The sequence below is a fragment of the Sarcophilus harrisii genome, chromosome 1, assembly GCF_902635505.1.
Source record: "Sarcophilus harrisii chromosome 1, mSarHar1.11, whole genome shotgun sequence".
Classification (NCBI taxonomy): Eukaryota; Metazoa; Chordata; class Mammalia; order Dasyuromorphia; family Dasyuridae; genus Sarcophilus; species Sarcophilus harrisii.
In genome coordinates, this window is record NC_045426.1 from 395,843,971 (window position 1) to 395,864,513 (window position 20,543).

A 20,543-nucleotide genomic window follows, 5' to 3' on the forward strand; every position below is an offset into this window, starting at 1 on the left:
CAGTCACAAGGTAGAATAAATAAGGTAAATTTTCCAGAAAATAAGTTTCTCTGCTTCATTGTTTCTTGGGATAAAAAAATAGGATTATTGACATAATTATTTTTCATAAAACATTTAATAAATTATGCAAATGTACTTATAAAGATAGTTTGTAATCATTAATAAACCCATTAAGCATCCATCTGAATAATTTCCATGCCAGTGAGGTTAGTGAATATCAAGCTCATTTTACAGGTGGCAACAGAAAGGTTAAATGACAAGCTTATGGCAATCCTGAAGTTGGCACCCCAAATGCCATTTAACCCTGGTTTCTTGATCACATCACAAGTCCATGCTGGCCTTCATTACGGTAATTTATGGATGGGTAATTACTTTTGTGGTATATAGATTGGAATTTATCTCATTATATATCCCTGAATTTTTGTGTTGTGAGGAAAAAGATTTGCTTTTTTTCCCATATCTTACCTGATATGTGAATTTTTCTGGCATGGAATCATTACAGCTCTATGCATTAAATTATAAAATGGTTTATACTGAAGAGCGCTCAACTGCAAATATATGAGAATTTTGGCTTAGGGTAAAAGATATCCAATCTAACTAATCCAAATAACAATTATGTGTTTGAATTATGTATTGAGCAGACCAGATTCCAACAAAGCTAAAATTAAAATTAAAAATAATTCCAAATAAACAATTATATAAGTTTATTCGAGAAAAAACTCAAAAAATAGATATATAAAACAGAAACTATATTCTTTATGAATTGAATATTAGAATTCTCTACAATAGGAAAATGAATAAATAGCCTAAGCTCAAAAGCCCCAAAAGTGTTCAGTTAAGAAATATTCCTGTTTTACAAATGAGGAAAACAAATAATGATACCAGGTAGAATATAGTGAATTTGCTGTGATTTTAAAAAAGAGTATTGGATAAGATATTAGAAGACCTTTGATCCAGGCCAGGTTCTCATATAATTTAGCTATGTGACCATGAAAAGCTAGGGATAGTTAAGTAGTGCAGTAGATAGATTGTAGGCACAGACAGGAAGACATCTCTCTAAATTCAAATCTGGCTTCAGATAATTACTGTCTATGTGATCTTAGCCAAGTCACATAACCCTGTTTACCTCAGTTTCTTCTTCTATAAAATGACCTGGATAAGGAAATGGCAAAACATTTTAGTATTCTTTCCAAGAAAACATTATATGGGGTCACAAAGAGTTGGACATGACTGAAATGACTATCCAAATATTACAAGAATCAAGTGATTTCATCTGTGTGAATAATACTTTCTATGAAGATGGCAGTGTATTCACTGAGAACTGTTAAGTAGGGAGAAGAAGAGTGATAGAAAAAGGATGTATATAGGGAAATAATACTTCAGGAGATGCAACATACTAAATCAAAAATGCAGAATAAGAAAGAAGTGCAGATATAGTTCAGAATTTCTTAGGAGCATTTCTACTAACCTTCATCTTCCAATTTTTATTCTACTGCTTTTGCTCAGTCTCCAGGTACCTTGTTCTTATAGTCTTCAAGGCTGTTTCACAGGATTGTTGACATTATATAAATTGCATTTACTTTCTGTTCTACATATACTACATGAGAATAAGAAAGAAACAAAGTTGGGGTGTGGAATGAAAAAAAAGTCTTGTTAGAACCTAAATTTAAAGCGAGCTTTGTTGTGTATATTCACTAAGCATGGGAGAGCAACTCCCTATCAAATTATGAGATAAAATTTTTTAATAATTTTGTTAGTTGAGTTATACTCAAGGAACATATTTGCAGTAATACAAAATTCTTGGACATAAAAATTTAATGTATTCTTTAGATCAGACATGGAAATAGGAAAAATGGGGCAGGGTAACGGTATGTACTGTTGAGAACTGTTTTGTGCTATAGGTGAGTAGATAGATCAAGGTCAGAAATTTAACATCTTGGTGGGATAGTGGATAGACTAATGTGCCTGGAGTCAGAAAAACTTTAGTTCAAATCTTGCCTCAGACATTTAATTGTGAACCTAGGCAACTTATTCAGCTTCTGTTTGTTTCAGTTTTTTTCATATGTAAAATGGGAATCATAAAGGATAATAATGCCTCTCAGAATGAAATGTGATATTTTTAAAGTGCTTTGCCAGTATTAAAGTGCTATATAAATGCTATTATTATTGAGAATAGGAATAATATTTACATAGCATATGTGCTATATATATTTATGTAGGCATATCTATAAATATATAGCATCTCTCTCTCTCCCTCTCTTTCCTACCCCCATCCATGACTAGAATGCATTCCCTCATTTACTTGATATTAGATTCCATTTTCCCTCAATACAAAACTGAAATGTCATCTCTCAGAAATAACATCTCCAACATTAAGATCTTTCCTGATTCTTTTTTAAAAATTTAATTTAGTTTTTTAAATGTTTAATTTGTTTTTTTAATTAATTTAGTTTTTCACATTGCCTTATGAATGAAGTTGGGAGAAAAATATCAGAACAAGAAGAAAAATTATGGGAGAAGAAAAAAAAACAGAGATAAGAAGCAAACAGCATGTATTGACTCACATTTAATCTTCATCATTCTTTTTCTGGATGCAGAGATATTTTTTATCTAAAGTTTATTGGGATGGTCTTGGATCACTGAACCATTAAGAACCAAGTCTTTCATTGTTTATCACTGCACATTCTTGCTATTACTTTGTGCAATGTATTCTTGGTTCTGCTTGTTTTGCTCAGCATCAGTTCATGTAAATATTTCTAGACCTTTCTTACATCAGCTTTTTTTTTTTTACAGAAAAAAAATTTTTACATCATTTTTACAGAAAAATAATATTCCATTACCTTTCCATACCATTTCTTGTGTAGATATTCCTTTATTAATAAGTATCTCCACATTTTCCAATTTAATGCTACTACAAAAAGAGCTGCTACAAATATTTTCACACATGTGGATCAATTTTCCTCCTTTATGATATCCTTGGCATACAAACTCAATAATGGCACAGCTAGGTCAAAGGGTAGCTCAATTCTAATTTTTTAAGGAATTATTTTCCTCATTGAGTTTTTATACCTCCTTTTTCATTTTGGCCAATTTTGCTTCTTCAGGGAATTCTTCTATTTGTTAGCTTTAGTATTTATTTTTGCATCACTCTCATTGTTAGCAAAGAAACCTCTAAGCAAGAAGCTGTTGAATTGTTGATTTCTGCAAACTTCAACCCCTAAATATCAAATGAAAGGAACTATGTACTATATATACAGTAATTAAAGGTAACTGCAAGATCTGAAGACAGAGTTTCATCTAATCTCCAACAAATTAAAAACACATTGATTAACCCCTAAAGAACTTTACTATTTAGAGTTTTTCTTTGTGTCCTTCACTGCAAAACCAACTAACTCCCCTTGCTTTTTTATTGTCTCTGGGACAACTTGGTCTGTGACTACCACAATAAACATACAGCCTACCTAAACTCATTCTTCAGTGATGGACACTTCCATGCTATCATTCATACTCCAAACTAATGGCTTCTGTATTCTCAGTTACCACTATTCAAAACCCATTCTCTACTGAAACTGACCACTACTACTTTCCCATTTCCTTCAAAGCCATCCTTTAAAATATTCAAATTTAAAGTTAACAAGTTATTCCATTATACTCTCTGTAATGTCTTTAGACCTGTTGTAAAAAAAAATCAAACTTCATTTTAAAACTCTTCCTTTCTCACATCTTCCATCTTTTTGTATTGAAACCTGACTTCCTTCTGATATTATAGCTACCTTGACTTTTTATTCATATGCTCAGTTCCTGCTCATGGTTGAAGACTTGGAATAATTTTAGCTCCTAGATATTATTTCTAGTCTCTCCTTCTACTAATATCATGTAATAATCTCTTTTCCTCTAAGATGCATTCAATCAAAATTTATCAATCTGACAATATTCTGGTATCTGTTATCTATAACCATCTAGCATATTCATCTTCCTTGCACAATGAGTTTGTTTTCTGTCTCAAAATCTTTTTCTCCTTGCTAACTTCTACTGTCAAAAAAGGGAATTTGAAAATATAAATATTCATACTCTTTCAAACTCTATAATATCTTAATTTATTAATTTTCCATGATCTAATCTTCCACCTCACTACACATTGCAATGGTCATAATGCATCTTGCCTTCATTTAGAAGTGTCCCACATCTATATTCATGAATTCTGAAATTCTTTTATCTAATTATCTGTAGTCATTCAACTTCTTTTTTTAAAAGAAAGCTATCTTTTTTTCATTAGATGTGTTTTTTTATATTTTTTAAAAATAGTTATAACTTTTTATTGACAGAACCCAATCCTGAGTAATTTTTTACAACATTATCCCTTGCACTCACTTCTGTTCCGACTTTTCCCCTCCCTCCCTCCACCCCCTCCCCTAGATGGCAAGCAGTCCTATACATGTTAAATATGGCACAGTATATCCTACATATAATATATGTGTGCAGAACCGAACAGTTCTCTTGTTGCACAGGAAGAATTGGATTCAGAAGGTAAAATAACCCGGGAAGAAAAACAAAAATGCAAACAGTTTACATTCATTTCCCAGTGTTCTTTCTTTGGGTGTAGCTGCTTCTGTCCATCACTGATCAATTGGAACTGAATTAAATCTTCTCTTTGTTGAAGAAATCTACTTCCATTAGAATACATCCTCATATAGTATCATTGTTGAAGTATATAATGATCTCCTGGTTCTGCTCATTTCACTTAGCATCAGTTCATGTAAGTCTCTCCAAGCCTCTCTGTATTCATCTTGCTGGTCATTTCTTACAGAACAATAATATTCCATAACATTCATATACCACAATTTACCCAAACATTCTCCAATTGATGGGCATCCATTCATTTTCCAGCTTCTAGCCACTACAAACAGGGCTGCCACAAACATTTTGGCACATAAAGGTCCTTTTCCCTTCTTTAGTATCTCTTTGGGATATAAGCCCAGTAGTAGCACTGCTGGATCAAAGGGTATGCACAGTTTGAGAACTTTTTGGACATAATTCCAGATTGCTCTCCAGAATGGTTGGATTCATTCACAACTCCACCAACAATGCATCAGGGTCCCAGTTTTCCCGCATCCCTTCGAAGATTCATCATTATTTTTTCCTGTCATCTTAGCCAATCTGACAGGTGTGTAGTGGTATCTCAGGGTTGTCTTAATTTGCATTTCTCTGATCAATAATGATTTGGAACACTCTTTCATATGAGTGGAAATAGTTTCAATTTCATCATCTGAAAATTGTTCATATCCTTTGACCATTTATCAATTGGAGAATGGCTTGATTTCTTATAAATTAAGAGTCAATTCTCTATGTATTTTGGAAATGAGGCCTTTATCAGAACCTTTAACTGTGAAAATGTTTTCCCAGTTTGTTGCTTCCCTTCTAATCTTATTTGCATTAGTTTTGTTTGTACAACGGCTTTTTAATTTGATATAATTAAAATTTTCTTTTATCATCTATATATCTATCTATACATACACCCAGATATATAAATATATAGATACGGATTTAGACGTGGTTAAATATGGACATGTATTGGCTTTGAGATCAGAGGACCAATGCATGATTTCCAGATATGTCATTTATATCCTATGTATTGTTAGTTACATAATTTTACCTTTCTGCCCTTTAGCTTCCTCATCTTTAAAATGATATTTTATTCAGACATATACATGCACCCAATTTATCTCTGGTATCTGAGCTTCCTAATGTCATCATACCAGATATCTCATATGTCAAAGTCACACACTATTTTATAGTAGATATCACTTGATCATTGAAATAATTTAAAACTTCATATTCATCTAAGATACTCATTGGTGTCATGCTATATACAGTTTTTAAAGCAGGCTTTCCTTATGCAAGTGAGTTTCTTTAAACACTTTATTTGTAGATAACACATCAATTGCTTAAATCATAAAAATGATTTAAAAGTCTCTTCAAGAAAATCTAAAATAATTCAGAACAATTCACTTCTATTATTTTCAATAAGATAACAAGGTGTATGAAAAATGTATACCATATAGATTGTTACACATGGCAGAATTAACTGTCCGGTTAGTTTCTTCTTATATAATCTGATGGATTAGATGCAAGCAAAAAAAAAAAAAAAAAGAATTCAGAACAATCCACTTTTACTACTAAGATAAGATAACAAGATGTATGAAAAATGTATACCATATAGATTGTTAGACGTGGCAGAATTAACTGTCCAGTTAGTTTCTTCATATATAATCTGATGGATTAGATAGATACAAGTAAAAAACAATCTGACCTCAAATAGAGTACTAGAAGGTCAACAGAGAAACTGCACAGTACTTTTCCATAATCACAGTTACCCTAAAATTGGTATTTTAAGTTTACTATCCTCATGTGATATGGTATAGCCAGAAGATATGGAATGTCATAATCCTAAAAGACTCAAAATTGATTGTGACCAAAAAACTTTTAGATACATCAGTTATGAACTTTGTTAAACAATGTAATATTAACAATGATGATGTCCTATAGAAATGTCCATAGTAGCCATTTTATATTCCATATATTTTTAGCTTTGGTTTCCTTATTTGTAAGATAAATCTGTAAAAATTGATAAAATCCAGAATTCATTCTAGTTCAAACTTTGTACAACCTGTGAGAAAAGTAATGATCATGTACAGACAGAAGAGTAATGTGCTGTTTATTTAATGAAAGAAAATAGATAACAGTCCTTTATTCTTACCTTTAAGATATTTAAAGATCCAGCAGAATTCTTCAAGCATGGTAAGGGTATACTGATAATGACATCAGAAAGAACTTATGTTGTAGATGGATGGAGATCCTTACTGCCTGTTAGAGTATTCACACTGACAAGATCCCAAAGCTCTTTAAGGCTTTGAAGATTTAAGTAAAAATATAACAGAGATGTTGGAGGTAGTCAAAAAACAATATAAAGCAGTTAGAAAATGTCAAAATGATGAGTCATTTATATTGTTATGATTGATAATATAATCACTACAGATTAAAAACTGGAAAATGCTAGGCTAAACTTCTTGTATAATTTGGCCACATTGTAAAGTGGATAGGCAAGGCTAGCATCAAAATCAGGAACATCTGAATTCTATCCTTGTAATATTCTTCTCTAAAATGTAATGTTCTCTAGGAGCAGATTTCTTGGAGGCTTATGGGAACAGCCTTACTTTCAATTCAATAATCACCACAAGTGCAGCCAGGAGTTAAAGTCCAAATCCTTTATTGTCTCTTTCCACATCTTGTCTCCTTTCCTATGGCCCAGTTAGCTTTCTTAGAGGCCTATTTCCCTCCTTGGTTCCGAGAGTTTAAGCTCCTGCTGCCTTCTCTGGCTTCTCAATCTCCCAGACTGAATCCAGTTGAGGATCCTAGCTTATATATGCTCTCTTAAAGGTGTGAATCTTGCAAAACTATAATAAGTACATGTACTGAACTAGAGAACTATTAAGCACCATGCTAAATTAGATAACTATTGTCTCTATCAATTCCACTGACTTAGCACATTGTTTCAAGTTCTGGTCCATAACATATCCTGATTCTTTGACATAGTGAGTGTAGACAAGTAACCTCTCTTGGCTCTCTAGATGATTCTTAGATACTATACATGGTAAGGAATCTAAAAATACAGGGACAGTTCAGTGGTACGGTGGGAAAAGCACTGATTGTGAAGTTAGGAGGACCTAAATTTGAATCCAGCATCAGACACAACATTTATTGATTGTGTAATTTGGGTAAATCATTTAACACAGTTTGCTTCTCCAAAAGAAGAAAAAGAAGAAAAAAAAAGATTCTTAAAGCCACATTGATAGGGGAAGTTTCCTCATCTGGAGGTTCCACATATTATTGAAATTTAGACATTTAAGGGAAAACATTTTTACAAGTGTAGGAAATATAGGGGTATGTGGAGATATTTTGTGTCCTGTTTTCATAACAAACGTCTAAAAGAATAGAATATGAACCATTATATAAACAACAATCAAGTTGAGATGAAAACTGTTTACTGTTGTAAATCTAGAATTTTGTGTTATTTTAATAAAATAGTATGACTATAGTATCAATACACTTCAATATATGGGAAAGTGCTTCAAAAATCTGAATAGTTAGCACCAAAAACTGTAGATTTTTATAGAACATAGAGTATATTGGAACATTTGTGGAAAAAAGATTCCTACTGCTCCTTCTGTTTCCCATCTGGATACACTTGTGTCAAACCCTATTCTAGCCTATGATAAAAGACACAGCCAGAATTCTCCTTTGTATGGTCCTTAATGATATGCCCAATCTAATTAGTGAATGTTCTAATGTTTCAAAAATTATTTTAAAATGACTGCTGTTGTGGATTTAGTTCTAATATATTTGCATGATGATGTTTCATTTTTGGTTTCCACCACAGAAAAACATTTTCTGGGTCCTACCTCTGTCTCTGTCTCTATTTCTGTTTCTCTCTTTCCAGTAGAATATTTGATTATTATTGTATTTTGTTATTTATTTGTGAACATATAATTTCCATTAGCATATTATTGGATTCATTAATTAATACTATTATATTTAGTGTCTTTTATTCAAAATGAGAAGTTGATAGAGATTAATATGGTCATATTAGAGCAGTATTAATTGAAAATTTATTTTTTATCCTAATAAAATATAGTTTAGTTTTTCATGGAATTGATATTCCTATTACTGAAGGTTAATATGCATATGCATATGCAAAGCATTATTACACTGTGGGAACAAAGCAAAAATATTCTTTCCTAGATCCTTCACAATTTATTTACAAGAGAGGGAAAGATTCCCTTTATGCATAAATATTTTTATCATAACTTTTTTGTGATAGGAAAGAACTGAAAGAAAAGTGGATGTTCATTCACTGGGGCCTATGAAGTATAGCTATGAGGAATGCCAAGAAAGTTGTAAAGATTTAAATGTTCCGACAGAACAAAGCTAGCAGGAACAAGAGAGCAGTGGGCATGATGATCATGACTGTATGCACCTTTTTCAGATATGATCAATATGTTAATTTGTTTTTTGGGTAATATGTACTTACAATAAGCTGTCCATAGCAGAGGAGTAATCCCTAGAAAGGAATGGTATTTCTTTTAAAAAGAAAAGAGTAAAAAATCAGTTCTGAAAAAGAAAATATAATTCTACAGCTTCAGTTCAGCTATGACATAATTTACCATTAGGTATCAGTTTTTCTTAGTGATTCATCATTGGATTTCATGAATATATTGATTTTATGTACCATTAACTTCTACTGCCAAGTCATATTGCTAATGATATTGCAAGACATGGGCTGGATTGGTATTTGCTCTCAATGTTGTTAACTAGAATGTGCTTTTGTAATTTTATCTTAGATGTTTTTAGGCAAAAATCTTCATGTCATCAATTTTATGGTTCAATAGCCTGAATTGTTTTTGAGCACTTGCATTACCAGTCTCCAACTTATATTTCTTCTTGGAAAAAGAAGGCTTAATTTTAATAGTTGTATAGGTTCTATAATAGTTTGGCTCCAAATTACTGGCAGTATTTTTCCATTTGAGTAAGGGAGGAGAAGATAATAAAAATAAAATATTGATCTGGTTGTGTATCTTGAATGAAAGATATATATTATCAAAACAATGCATCAGATTAAAACAAATAGTTGATCCTACATGAACATGAAAGTAATAAGTAAATTCATTATTCCAAATAAGATGGGGATGAAATGAAATCTGTTGAGTCAAGGTAATAATGAATTATATAGATTTACCCCCTTGAACTTAGATTATAATTCATGATACATATAACATATAATTATATAATATATATAACATATAATTATATTTTCTTATCAAATTTCTTAAAGAACTTTTTTGTTAATATAAATGTTTATGTTTTAATAAAGGTGCTAATTAATTGGAATTGATGAGATGTGTGTCCTACCTGCCATCTTGGCTCCGCCCCTAGAGACATAAATCTCAAAAACCAAGTTATGAAAGGCTGACCAAATGCACCAATTTCAGAGTACATTATGTTAGACAAAGAGTGCTGTAGCAGCAAAGATAAAAAAATGGAAACTAAATAATTTAATTCTAAAAAATAATTGTGTCAAAAACAAGTCATGAAAATAATTTCATTAAAGAGAATGACAATGTGGCATTTTAAAATTTGTGGGACTCTAAGTACTATCAAAAAAGTATTTAAGGAAAAATGTACATCTTTAAACACATGCATCAGCTAAAGAAGGGAAGATAAATTTCCTTAAATATTTTAAATCAATAAATAAAGTAAATAAATTAATGAAAATTTAAATAAAATACTAGCATAGTGATTATAGCAATATGTTATATGGCTCAGACACTATAACTGGGTGGGATTTACTCCCAAAATGAAAAGCTGGTTCAATACTAGGAAAACTAACAACATAATTGATCATATCAAATCAAGAACAAAAACAAATTGTATGATTATGTCAATAAAAGCAGAAAAGCAAAAAGAAATTACTATTTTTTTTAATTTAATTTTTATTATAGCTTTTTATTTATAAGATATATGCATGGGTATTTTTCAGCATTGACAATTGCAAAACCTTTTGTTCCATCTTTTCCCCTCCTTCTCCCCAACCCTTCCCCCAGATGTCAGGTTGACCAATATATGTTAAATATGTTAAAGTATAAGTTAAATACAATATATGTATACATGTCTAAATAGTTATTTTTCTGTACAAAAAGAATCAGACTTTGAAATAATGTACAATTAGCCTGTGAAGAAAATCAAAAATGCAGGTGGACAAAAATAGAGGGATTGGGAATTCTATGTAGTGGTTCATAGTCCCAGAGTTATTTTGCTGGGTGTAGCTGGTTCAGTTCATTACTGCTCTATTGGAACTGATTTGGTTCATCTCATTGTTCAAGAGGGCTACATCTATCAGAATTGATCATCATATAGTATTGTTGTTGAAGTATATAATGATCTTCTGATCTTGCTCATTTCACTCAGCATCAATTCATGTAAGTCTCTCCAGGTCCTTCTGAAATCATCCTGCTGGTCATTTCTTACAGAACAATAATATTCCATAATATTCATACACCACAATTTATTCAGCCATTCTCCAATTGATGAGCATCCACTCAGTTTCCAGTTTCTGGACACTACAAAGAGGGCTGCCACAAACATTCTTGCATATACTGAGCCCTTTCCCTTCTTTAAAATCTCTTTGGGATATAAGCCCAGTAGTAACACTGCAGGATCAAAGGGTATGCCCAGTTTGATAACTTTTTGAGCATAGTTCCAAATTGCTCTTCAGAATAGTTGGATGTATTCACAATTCCACCAACAATGTATCAGTGTCCCAAAAACTCATTACTATTAAAAATAAAATAGAAATTATCAATAAATGAAGTATTTCTTAAAATAATAAGTAGTGTCTGTTTAAAACCAAAAAACAAGCACTATCTGTTGTGGGGATAAACTTGAAGTCTTCCCAATAAGATTAGGTATGAAGCAAATATGTCTATTATTGTCTCCAAAATTTAATGTTTTATTTGTTATGCTTACTATAGCAATAAGAGTAAAAAAAGAAATTAAAGAAATGAGAATAGTCATGACAAAACAAAACTATCACTGTAGATATGATGATGACATATTTAGAGAATAAATTAAAATTGGTTGAAACAATTATCAATTCTAGCAAAGTTGAGTTTAGCAATTCATCATCATAATTGTATGCTATCCAAAACTTAGAATTCAAAGATAAAGTAATATTATACACAATATTAAAATTATACAATATTCAAATTAATAAAAAATATAGTAAATAGTCCAGTTCTGGAGAAATTTATTTATAGAATACCAAAGAAACTTGAAACGTGCTTTATTAAATCAACTTAATAAACCAAATAAAGCCCTGTTTTCTAAAGCAGGTAAAGATAAAGCTAAGAAAAAAGAATATATGGTAACATCACTAACAAGAATTGTTACAAAGTTTAAATTAAATCTTAGCAAAAAAGTTGTCTGACACATACATACAAAAACACAGTCTATGATAAATCATTCTTCATTTTAAACAGAAATCTTAATAAATTATTTAACTAATATCAATCATATGAAAATAAAAGTTCATTTATTTGACCTGAATTTTGGTGTTACTTAATGACATAATCAGTCAGTGGATAATTTGTTTCCAGATCTTTGCTCCAACAAAATTATATTCCTATGGATAGTTTAGTACATGTGACCTCTCTCTCAATGACCTGTCATATTTATTGATATTCTTTATATTCTTAGCTTTGTTCTGGACAAAATTGTTGACTCTTGTGCAGATTTCTTTCTGCATTTCTATTGAAAGTTTTCATTTTGGTTTTGTGCAATTTATTCTCTTGCTTATCTCCTTTTCTTCCTTTCTCCCTTTCCTTCTTTTTTTCTCTGTCTCTCTTTGGTTCCTAACCAACAAATTCTTTTTCTACTTATCTCTCAAAAATGAACTAATGGTTGACAATTTGGTTAATTTTTAAAATGTTTCATTTATCTATCCAAAGAGAGTTAGTTTTATATAGTCAATAGAGAATCCATTTCCCAGTCAAGAAGATCTACTGAAGCATTCTGAATATGCAACCCTCTCAAAGCTCCTTGTGCCCTCAGATCTCTGTGCAATTCTCTTGTAAACTGATAAATCGCAGAATAACTGCTGATCGGCATTATTTGTCGACAGAAACTTAAAAAAACTCCATGGGGAAAAACAGCTTTTTTTTCTGCTTGAAGTTTACTCATAATTTAGTTTTCAAATTTTATTGTGTGCTTCTTTTAGCCTTGTTAATTTATTGATTTATTTTTTAAATATAAAGATCAAATTATCCTCTCATCTATTTTGTAAATTTGTGTTGCCACATATTACAACTAAGAGATTGTATTAGTCAAACACATGTATTTTGGTATAATGTCTTACTGTCATTCTGTTGAATATAATAGTTGTTTCATTATTTGTTCTTTTACCAATTCACTATTTAGAAATTTATTAGTATGACTACATTTATGTCTCTAGCAACTACCTATCATTTCATTAACTTTTTATATCTCCTGACTTGACTTTTAGAGGCAATGCCAATATAGTTGCTTTTAGCTATACTGTACTACATATAATGGTACATGCAGCTGTTGCTATTTGTATAAAGATCACACAATTTAGAGCTTGGACAGAAAAAAAAATTAATCAAAAATCAATAAAAAAATCTTTCTTAAGAACTTATTAGGTGTTAATCACTCATTATGTGTTAGCTAGATGTAGATGATATGCATAATTACAAAGAATGAAACAATCCCTAGTTAAAATAAGTTTACTTTCTAATTGGTGAAACAAGAACATAAAACATTTGTAAAGCATAAAAAATAAAGTAATGTGTTTCTATATTAAGCTATATGTGTATGTATATACACGTATGTGTTTATACACACTCATATATATACATATAATTAAATATTTATATTTCTTTAGATATTTACAAAGCTGTTAAATAGAATAGTTTGAGAAGTAGGGCACTAGCAGTTAGAATTATCAGAACAAAGTTCATGCAGAAAATCATATTTGAGCTACATTGTAAAGGAAGATAGATCCTCTGCAACAGTAAGGAGAGGCTCAATTTTAGGCATGGAAGACAGCTAGTGAAAATTCAAAGAAGGGATACACAGCTTCTTGAATCAGGAGCAAAGAGAAAGATTGGCTGAATTGAAGAGTCCAAGATGGGGAATAATGTGTGATGAGCCAGGAAAGATGTATTGAAGACAGCTTGGCAAAAACTTAAAAGCTAAACTTAGTTTATATTTTATTTTAGAAGCAATAGGAAATTACTGGAGTTGATTATATTGGGGAGTCACCTGGTCATGTTCCTGGTTAAAGAGATTATTTCAGGAACATTGTGTGTGATGGAATAGAGTGTTGAGTTTTGGGATAGGAAGATCAATTAGGAATCTGTTTTAATAATCTAGACAATAGATGATGAGGGCCAGAAGATCAATCAGGAAAAATGAGCCTCAAAAAACAAGATGGGAAAGAGTATTCAGGAAAAGAGAGAGGTAAATAATAACAAATTCAGCAAGTAGCAAGGTATTTCAATGGATAATTATAATCACTAGCATTTATATGTTGCTTTAAAGTTCAAAGCATTTTACATATATTATCTCATTTGATCTGTGCTTTAATCCTGTGTTATTATTATCCTCACTTTAAAGTTTATTGTTGTTTGTCCTTTGTTCTTGAAGAGTACTATGACATCAGGGAAGTGATGTCATGATGTGCAAGTGAATTGGATTTAAGGGGGGAAGGGCTGTGCAAGATCACCTGCTTTATTTTCCCTTTCATAGACATTTGTGTCTAGTGCTTTAATCCTGTGTTATTATTATCCTCACTTTAAAGTATATATATATATATGTATGTCTACTGGCAAGATTTAAATATTAAGGAATTGAGACAGACAAAGGTAAGTGGTTTGTCTAGGGTTAAAAAGTATCTAAAGTCAAATTTGAATCCAGATCCTCCAAAACCTAAATCCATTGCACTACATACCTACCTCTATTCACAATGCAGAGTTCTAGAATTGGAGTTAGGAAGACTTGTTTTCAAAACCTGCTTCAGATACTTATTAGCCATTATAGCTATTACATAGCTATTATAGCAAATTGCTTATGCTCTCAGATTTATAATCCTCATTTATAAAATAACCTCTTGATACCAACTATTTTATTAGGTTATTATAAGAACTAATTATGATAACATGTGCAAAACTATATACTTCAAAGTGGCATATAAATGCTAAATTAAGAATAGATCAAGAATGTTTAGGACTAACAAATGACTAACAGATCTGGCACTTAAGAGATCATTAGTAATTTTTTTTAAAAAAATTCGATTTAATTTTGCTTATAATAAAAAAGTCTTTTTATTTCTCTCCCTCACCATTCTCCTCCCAAAAATTTGGAGGGGAAAGAAAAGAAAAAACACCTTTAAAAAGATATTTTTGCTATTTATTGGTAGCAGTGATATATAAAAAAGCAATACCTGTGTCCCAAAACTATTCAGTTTCCTAACAAAATCTTCATAATCTTTCTAAGATTTTATAATGGTTAATAGATTCTCCAATACAATGATGGAGGATAAAGACTTTTAAAAAAAATAATGAAGAATTTAGACATATAATATGAACAATTTACTGACAATAATATTTCTTCAGGATTGAAAAAAAATCAATAGAAACCCAACAGTCTAAAAATGGTTTAAACATAGTCTTCTTTGAAGATAAAAGGATGGACCGGGCAAAGTCATGAATACTTGCTATTAGATAGAAAGAAGGTGATAAATCTCTTGAGATCTAGAATTTTGAGGTAAAGTGGGATACGTGCAACATGATATATGTATTAAGTTCTATATAAATATGATGAACCTCTGAGATCTGGAGTGCACCAAGGTGTTGGAGGAAGGGTGAATTAGTCCAGATTGAAGCAGAGAGTATCAAATCTTCCTTGCCAATCATTAATGAGATTTGGTCACTAGTAGGCACTATACTTTGGCCTGGGTAAGATAGAAAGATTCAATCTTAAATAAAATAAACTAAACAAAAAGATGACTTTTAGGTTGCATTGATTGAATTACTTACAATTCACTTACAATTACAATACACTTACAATTCCATGTTAGTCTCTTATTTGTGTTTTCTGTTCATTTAATCTGTCATCAACATCATCATCATCACCACCAAATAAATACAGATCTTATACTAACAAATTTTAATATTCTGGACACTCACAAAATTCTTATTTCTTTACAAAATCCAACCAAAACATACTCATTAAATATCAACAATGTGTGGTCTGTTCTGCTAATAACTGTGAGGACTACATTTATTTATTATTATTGAGATTTTATTTATTTTTGAGATAATTGCAACTCACTGTGGAACTATTAAAATGGGAAGTTTTTTTTAACAAGGTATAATAACAAACATAGAACTTTATCCTATAGCACATAGAAGGACTAATTCCCTCTCCTTGAATCAGTCTCTCTGGGTAGAAAATGGATTAGATTTATCTCTTAATTTGGTTCCTTTAGAGCACAGTACCAGTTTCAAATCCAAAAACTCCTTCAGGGTTTTCTTGCCAAATTGGCTATCTGCAGCATTTGCATTATAATCTTTGCTCCAAAGTCACTATGATTTGAATTCCAGGTTTCCAAAAATTACTTCTTTTTACCTACAACTGAGAACAATATAGTAATAAACACCTTTAGGCCCATTAAAAAAAAAAAAGGTAAAAGAGAGGTATGCACAGAAGTAAAAGCTTTCCTTTTCACCAATTCAAGCAGCTAGGAATGGCTGAATAGAGCAATTGGGGGAAAATAATAGAAATAGAACAATCTTAGTCTCACTCTCATCTTTTTTTAAAGGAGACATGCAGTCAATCAAAGGAGAACATCTTTCTCATGTGAAGCCCAAAGTTTAGACAAAGTAGGTATGTTAAAAACCATGCAACATCATCCACCTGAGATAAGAGTAATATGTGTAAAACAATTGGTGAAAACATTCTGATTTTAAAAGTTATAGTAGTTTTATAAAAGAGATCAATAGGATAAAGAATTGCAAGAGAGTTGTGGTAATTATTCTGCCCTTGGAATTTGAAGTTTGTTGGACACCTCAATGGTTTAATGAAAACCTTAATAAAAAACATTTACTTGTTTTGTAGAATAAATTTCTACATTCTGACTTAGCAGTATCATAACTAACCCTATATTGAAGAAACAAGACTATGATTCATCTGGATCATTCAAACAAAATAGCTTTGCCAATTTTTTGGTTGATTCAAAAGGGCATACATTGAGATTTGGAATGGGATTTTGGATCTAAATATCAGGACAAAATAGCCATTTAGTAAAAATCTTAATGACTTAAGAATTTTAGATTAAATCTAGGCCACCTGGAACATATCAATTATGGCTATAGAGACAGCCAAGTGAAGTCAGCATGGAACCAAGTTTTGGGAATATTTCCAGGGACTGAGGTTTGCTACAGAAACAAAGTTTGACAGAAAAGTACTGATATTTAGGCCAAAACAAGAAGTAAAAGAGGTTTGGATATACTTCTTAGTGGATAGTTATCAGTAAAACATCTAATAGAACTTCATAGTTTGGCATTAAACCTATTCTTCTTTTTCCTACCTGTTCAGCTTTGAGAATACACAGTCATTCTCTGTTGATTGAGTCAAGATCCTCAAAGAAAGGTTGTAATGTCAAAGAGCTTTTGAGGTTTACTTCTTTCTTCTCTCTCATGCCTATCTCTAAGTGGATCCAACAAATAATAAATTGAATAAAAGCCAACACAGCTTAGGAGGGGAAAAAAAAGGGTAGCTGAAAATATGAAGCCTTTAACTGCACACACACACACACACACACACACACACACACACACACTGTCCTGCAAGCACAGAGAGATATACATAGAAAAAACTAATAAAGAAATACCAAAACAAGTTGATTTTTCTCCTTAGTGTTATTTATTTAAAGAAATTTCTCAGAGGAGCTAGAGAGGTTAAAAAAGGGGGGGGGAGAGAATCCCTAAACTGTACTTTATTTTCTTTTTTTATTCCCCAAAACTATTTAGTAACTAAGAATAGATTCTATCTTGCTTTTTTCCCCATGAAAATTTATATTATTTTTGTTCAACTGACACTAGTCAGAGCTCAAAAGACTTTAGGGAACATAAAACAAAAGTAAGTTTTCTGCTTTCATGTAAGTTGTTCTTCCTACAAATTTGTGTCAGAAACAGAGGGAAGCAAAGTGGAGATGGAAACACTGACTTGGGCATAAAATATGCATAATGCAGTAGTGATCTTTAAAACAAGCAGAGTCATTAATGTTGATAAATGAAATGGAAAACTTAAGGCTCCATTCCAATCTTAGAGGCATTGTCAGAAGAATAAAGTAGCAAACTTGTGATATTAATTCTCTCTCATACACAAGAAGAATTCTCACAAAAGAATCAAAGGCCAACATTTTTGATCCTTACATGTGAAAGGAGCACTTTAGTCACTGCAAAAATTAAGCAGGTGGATTGCAGTTTTGGGGAATGAAGAACTTCCCATTTTATAGTTTGTCTAATTTGACAAAGTCATTGTTGTCCACAAATTAATAATACGTTTGAAAATCCAAAAGAAGTCTTGATGTTTTACTGGAATAAAGGAGATTAAGTTGTTAAGAACTTCTTTTTATAACATTTATAGTCAAAGCATGTAGTTGTTAACAAGTTAAATCATTTTTCATAAGATTGTGAAACAAGCTCTGCATTCAACAGTTTGCTAATTTATATTCCCTGTTTCCCACAATAACTCATCCTTGATTTTGAGAATCATTTCAGCACATTGGTGTTTGTATAGATACAAAGTAAAATTTTTCCAGAGGAAGAAAACTTTATGACATTTAGTATAGAGTCTATGCGTCACATTATTGCTTCAGTGAAACATAAAGAGTTTTAAAAATAGTGATCATTACCTAATACCTAATAACAGCATTACTTTTTTCAAAACCTTTCTTCCACTTACATATTTCCTGAGTATCCTTGACTAGTGATTCACACTGACAAAACAAAATAAAGCATGTATATTGGCCAAGTTTTGGCCAAGCAGGAGAGGTAACTTGCTAAGTCCATAATTCAATATTACACAGACTTCAGTCTATAAATAGAACCTCATATGTAATGTTAAACACATTTATTTCAAGTCTCAAAAACAGAAGATGTATTGCGGAGTTGTTTACTGGTCAGACTTCTTTAAAAAGTATTCTAGAACATAAATCAAATTGTCTTTATCTCTGAACACAACAATACCATTTGTGTAAACTTCAGAACGTCTCCCTCTCCTCCAGTTTAATTTCCCAGGCTTTTAAAATATCTCCATTGATGTTCTCAAGCCACAATTCATTTTTTATTAAAAAATACTTTAAACAAAGATATTAAAGATCTTTAGGTGTCATCTGTTATCTATATTATTCTAGGTTTAAAATCATGATCATTGCATGTTATAATGAACTCATTCATGTTTTGAGAAATAATGAGTTGAGAAAATCACTCTTTACACAAATTTTTAGAGGTAAAATACCTCTGAAATCTCAGGGATCCTCATTAAATTGAGAAGTTACATCTATAATTTTCATCATTTTTGAAAACAGCGGTTTGGGAAAGATAGTAATTTGAAAGATTTGTTGTTGTTAAATGTTGCTACTGGATACTTGTATCTGTTGTATATTAAAAATAAATATCTTAATAAACCTTTTCTGATGTGTCATTTTATATATTATTTCTTCATACTCTCTTTATAATAATATCTCTATCTCAATTTGGCGTGATTGATTTATAGCCAGGAAATGATATAATCTTTTCCCTGGCAAATCTCAATCACTATTAGAATAGTGGAAGAATTGGAATCAGTGTATCAGATATGTCTAACTAAATTAGTCTAAGGTTAGTACTCATTAGTGATTATCATACAATTCTAATCAGTCCCTCTATACTTTGTGCTACTTAGAAAAATTAAAAAAAATTATATCCCTTCTAAAAACATCAAACCACTTGTTGTCTTCCATTTTATTTTCCTGAGCATCTATTACTTTGCCAAAGTTTTTATACCTTTGGTTTTAGATCATTGTTTTTTATGGGTCTTTTTTTTTGCCTCAAAAATTCTAGTTTGATTCCCTATCTCTTCTTCTGGACTAGTTTAACTTTAGGAAATTGAAAAAGTCTTGATGACCCTGAGCTTCTCCAGAAACATAAATTCTACACAATATATTGTCCGAGGAATTAATGATAAGTGGTACACCAAAACAAAAGAGGGACACATGATAGCTGTAGTCTGCCTTCAAAATACAACGCAAAATCTTTGAAGAAAAATAGTAAAAATATATCAGCAAGGAATTGAATGACTCACTGATCACACAATGAGACTTTTGAATATCAGACCAATAGAATGCATTATCTATTAACATTTCTCTAGTAATAAAAGTAAGACTATTATGGTTCTGACCTGTAGGGTAGATTCTATATATTGAACTTTTAGAATTTTGACAAGAATTACATATGATGCTCAATCATGAATAGCTTAGAACTTATATCATTAGAGGAAAATACAAATCAATAAGTTCACATCTATATTTGAGGGGGTGAATATCTCTTCATTTTTTATGACATTTATTCACAGAGTCTTGTTCTTATAATTGTTATTGAGTTTTTTTTTTTTTTCCTTCCTGGAGTTTCATACTTGGGTTTTCTTATCTCACAATATTTCTTCATTGTGCTAAAGTTATCTTATGTTTTCTCATTTCTTCTATTTATTATGAATGGCTGCAAAGAGCCATCATCCCTCCAATTCTTGTGCCAAAGTTCCCTTTTTAATGTCGTGATCCAGTTTCTCCAATTGTCCTATTTAGTTATTCTGCCTCAGGTTATAATCTTTCCCTCTTAATGTTTGAGATAAAGATTTTGTATCTACAT

The 20,543-nt window shown here is 31.1% G+C and overlaps 1 long non-coding RNA gene across 2 annotated transcripts in view; it reads left to right on the forward strand.

Annotated features, from left to right (window-relative positions):
• Positions 1-20,543, forward strand: part of LOC116421267 — an 82,682-nt gene that overhangs the window by 47,230 nt on the left and 14,909 nt on the right. Inside the window, exon 2 of one of the 2 annotated variants that reach the window (XR_004231568.1) lies at positions 16,454-16,518. The exons of the other annotated variant lie outside the window; for it this stretch is intronic. This is a non-coding gene — a long non-coding RNA (uncharacterized LOC116421267). The remainder of the gene's footprint in view (positions 1-16,453; positions 16,519-20,543) is intronic. 2 annotated transcript variants of the gene reach the window in all.